Source organism: Schistocerca nitens, chromosome 5 (genome assembly GCF_023898315.1).
Source record: "Schistocerca nitens isolate TAMUIC-IGC-003100 chromosome 5, iqSchNite1.1, whole genome shotgun sequence".
In the NCBI taxonomy this organism is placed as follows: domain Eukaryota; kingdom Metazoa; phylum Arthropoda; class Insecta; order Orthoptera; family Acrididae; genus Schistocerca; species Schistocerca nitens.
Genome location: NC_064618.1, coordinates 857,985,840 through 857,990,379, shown reverse-complemented (window position 1 = coordinate 857,990,379; position 4,540 = coordinate 857,985,840). Strand labels below are relative to the sequence as shown.

At 44.8% G+C, this 4,540-nt stretch overlaps 1 non-coding gene across 1 annotated transcript; it reads right to left on the bottom strand.

Annotated features, from left to right (window-relative positions):
• Positions 1-3,893: 3,893 nt before the first annotated feature.
• On the bottom strand, positions 3,894-3,966 carry Trnaa-cgc (transfer RNA alanine (anticodon CGC)). The gene has a single exon. It is a non-coding gene; the product is annotated as a tRNA-Ala (tRNA).
• Between the last annotated feature and the right edge of the window lie 574 nt (positions 3,967-4,540).

The following is a 4,540-nucleotide window of genomic DNA, read 5'->3' as shown; positions in this document are numbered from 1 at the left end:
TTCTCCCCAATCCTATTCAGTACCTCCTCGTCAGTTATGTGATCTACCCATCTAATCTTCAGCATTCTTCTGTAGCACCACATTTCGAAAGCTTCTATTCTCTTCTTGTCCAAACTAGTTATCGTCCATGTTTCACTCCCATACATGGCTACACTCCATACATATACTTTCAGAAACGACTTCCTGACATTTAAATCTATACTCGATGTTAACTAATTTCTCTTCTTCAGAAACGCTTTCCTTGCCATTGCCAATCTACATTTTATATCCTCTCTACTTCGACCATCAGCAGTTATTTTGCTCCCTAAATAGCAAAACTCCTTTACTACTTTAAGTGTCTCATTTCCTAATCTAATTCCCTCAACATCACCCGACTTAATTCGACTACATTCCATTATCCTCGTTTTGCTTTTGTTGATGTTCATCTTATATCCTCCTTTCAAGACACTGTCCATTCCGTTCAACTGCTCTTCCAAGTCCTTTGCTGTCTCTGACAGAATTACAATGTCATAGGCGAACCTCAACGTTTTTATTTCTTCTCCGTGGACTTTAATACCTACTGCGAATTTTTCTTTTGTTTCCTTTACTGCTTGCTCAATATACAGATTGAACAACATCGGGGAGAGGCTACAACCCTGTCTCACTCCCTTCCCAACCACTGCTTCCCTTTCAGGTCCCTCGACTCTTATAACTGCTATCTGGTTTCTGTACAAATTGTAAATAGCCTTTCGCTCCCTGTATTTTACCCCTGCCACCTTCAGAATTTTAAAGAGAGTATTCCAGTCAACATTTTCAAAAGCTTTCTCTAAGTCTCCAAATGCTAGAAACGTAGGTTTGCCTTTTCTTAATCTAGCTTCTAAAATAAGTCCTTAGGTTAGTTAGGTTTAAGTAGTTCTAAGTTCTAGGGGACTGATGACCTTAGAAGTTAAGTCCCATAGTGCTCAGATCCCTTTTTTGAAGAGATAGGGAAGATCCAACGGAGAGCAGCGCGCTTCGTTACAGGATCATGTAGTAATCGCGAAAGCGTTACGGAGATGATAGGGAAACTCCAGTGGAAGACTCTGCAGCAGAGACGCTCAGTAGCTCGGTACGGGCTTTTGTTAAAGTTTCGAGAACACACCTTCACCGAGGAGTCAAGCAGTATACTGCTCCCTCCTACGTATATCTCGCGAAGAGACCATGAGGATAAAATCACAGAGATTAGAGCCCACACAGAGGCATACCGACAATCTTTCTTTCCGCGAACAATACAAGACTGGAATAGAAGGGAGAACCGATAGCTGTACTCAAGGTACCCTCCGCCAAACACCGTCGGGTGTCTTGCGGAGTATGGATGTAGATGTAAATCTAGACATTGCTCAGCATACGAGACATGATTTCTTCACTTCACATCTGCAACAAAAAGAGCATCTATGGAATCGAGACACACCTCCTCGCCTCCGTGGACGAAATGCAAAGCAGTGCCATCAGCAGGGAAGGTCATGACTACCGTTTGCTTCCACTGTGAAGGAGTTGTGTAACCAGTTTATGGCAAAGAGCAGGATTATTAATACCGATTCGTACCGTGCAACACTGACTCCCCGCCGAGCTACATAAATAACAAGACGCGTGGAAAATTTAGGAGAGGCTTTGTTGTCCTGCACCCTGTGTGGTGCCCACAGTGCAAGTTTTGCTTCAGCGTTTTCAATGGGACGTTCCGAAACATGCGCCATAGACTCCAGGTCTCGCACCATACGATTTCGATCTCTTAGGCAATCTGAAAGAACATTTGAGGGAAAAAGAGAGTTCGCAGCGATGATGACGTTCACATAGCCGTTTTCCGATGGATGCTTGACCAAGAGGAGAATTTCTATCGTATAAGAATTGAAGGATTGGTATGATGTTCCTCCATTGTTTCTAGAGGCTTGTTGATAGCGTTGAAAAGAAGCGTCATGTGTCTGTGCCACTTTGAAGTGTAGCGCGGCATTCCATAAAAGTTATTTGGCTTGCCGTAGTAATTTGTACTTACATTCTGAGTTCTCTTCATACTTCCTTTACAAGAAACGGTATCTACCAATTCGGGAAAATACTGTACGTATCTTTTACCCTTAAGCGTTCTTCGATGAAGTGCAAATCAAACGCGTAGTGTCCAATAATACCGCATAAAATGTTCACACTGCACTGGCCCCCATGTTCAATGTGCTTCAGCCAGTACGGATTATGAATCGCTCCAATAATGCATATTTCTTGCATTCAGCGTTTCATGATTTGTACAGGTAGATTCATCGGTAAAAAGAGTTCTTTGATGAAAAAAAAAAAATTGGCCTGATATTGGATCAGAACCGATCTACAGAATTCCATGCAGTCGTGCTGTTTAGTCTGTTGGTGAGGTGATGCATGATGCCGACGAAAACTCTTTGCATTTAAGTCAGATCATCTCGTGTTAGACGACTCCGATGTATTAATTTCTCATGGTTGGGATTCACAGTCATATAATATTTCTTAAACGACATCATACTCGCCGTTGACTATATAAAACATTTATTACTACGGTTTCAATTTCTGCCTTAGGGCCATTTTCAAGCAACACTGGAAAAGTTACATTGTAAGACTATCTGACATGAGTACATGACGACGAGATGTACTCATGTCAGATGGTCTTATATTCTGACAGAATGTAACTTCTGCAGTGTTACTTGAAAATGGCCCTAAGGCCGAAATTGCAACCGTAGTAATAAATATTTTATATAGTCAACGGCGAGTATGACGTCTTTTAAGAGACTCTGATAGAGTTTCGGTTTAGAGCAGATGAAAATATAGTGTATTATTAAGGAATCTTCGCCTAATCTGACGGTCTAAATTCAAAAAATGTTCAAATGTGTGTGAAATCTTATGGGACTTAACTGTTAAGGTCATCAGTCCCTAACCTTACACACTTCTTAACCTAAATTATCCTAAGGACAAACACACACACCCATGCCCGAGGGAGGACTCGAACCTCAGCCGGGACCAGCCGCACAGTCCATGACTGCAGCGCCCTAGACCGCTCGGCTAATCCTGCGTGGCGTCTAAATTCAATAACAAAAAGTTTCCCACGAGTACAAAATTCGATAACGTCGTCAAGAAATGCATTTCCGCAAAATTTTCGTCTGACAAATTTATTACCACCAGTTAATTGACAAGATAATGCACCGAGCGAGGTGGCGCTGTGGATAGCACACTGGACTCGCATTAGGGAGGACGACGGTTCAAACCCCCGTTCGTCCATCCTGATTTAGGTTTTCCGTGATGTCCCTAAATCGGTTCAGGCAAATGCCGTGATGGTTCCTCTCAAAGGGCACAGTCAATGTTCCTTCCCCATCGCTCCCTAATCCGATGGGACCGATTTCCTCGCTGTTTGGTCCCCTCCCCCAAACTCACCACCACTAAGATAGTGCATCTCTTTCACAAGAAACTGATGTCAGTGCCATCATTGAACAAACTGCGAGTTGAACGAAACGTAAGATTGCACGAGTAGTCCGTCCCGACATGCAGGCGATTGTACTCGTTGCTTCCACTACAGTAATCCCTGCTCATCCTAGTTCACAGAAAACGTCACGTTTCCTCGATCACTTCAAGCAATGTCACTAATTTCCCGATGACCCGAAATATTTTTCCGCTGCCGGTACCCGTTCGTATATAATTATTGTACTAGCGGCAGTTGACATCACAGCATGCATGCTGCGAGCACGACCCAGCGCAGGCCACTGGCGTCCGGTTGATTGGCTCATTGGTTGGTTGACTCGGGGGGAGGGGACCAAACAGCGAGGGAAGAATGGGGAAGGAAGTCGACCATGCCCTTTCAAAGGAACCATCCCGGAGTTTGCCTGAAGCGATTTAGGGACATCACGGAAAACTTAAATCAAGAATCAGGGTGGCCGGGCGTGGATTTGAACCACCGTCCTCCCGAATGCGAGTCGAGTGTGCTAACCACTGCACCACCTCGCTCGGTCAAACACCATCGGCAGCGGGATTCGATCCCGAGTCCTTCATTTTACGAAACCAAGCGCTTACTCGGTCGGCTACGAACTCCTTCACCTGTGCCTGTCAACGATTTTGCCGTCACCATAGCGACGCCAGCCCGAGTTTCCGTCAGGCACTCATACAAGATACTAACCAGGTATTTCCTATTTTTCTGGAATGAGATTTTCACTCTGCAGCGGAGTGTCCGCTGATATGAAACTTCCTGACAGATTAAAACTGAGACTCGGGACCTTTCGCGGGCAAGTGCTCTACCATTTGTGCTACCCAAGCACGACTCACGACCCACCCTCACAGCTTCAATTCTGCCAGTACCTCGTCTCCATGGCTAATCCATTTCTCTGCAATATCCTTTCTTTCAGGAGTGCTAGTTCTGCAAGGTTCGAAGAAGAGCTTCTGTGAATTTTGGAAAGTAGGAGACGAGGTACTGGCAGAATTGAAGCTGTGAGGACGGGTCTTGTGTCGTGCTTGGGTAGCTCAGATGGTAGAGCATTTGCCCGCGAAAGGCAAAGGTCCCGAGTTCGAGTCTCGGTCCGGCACA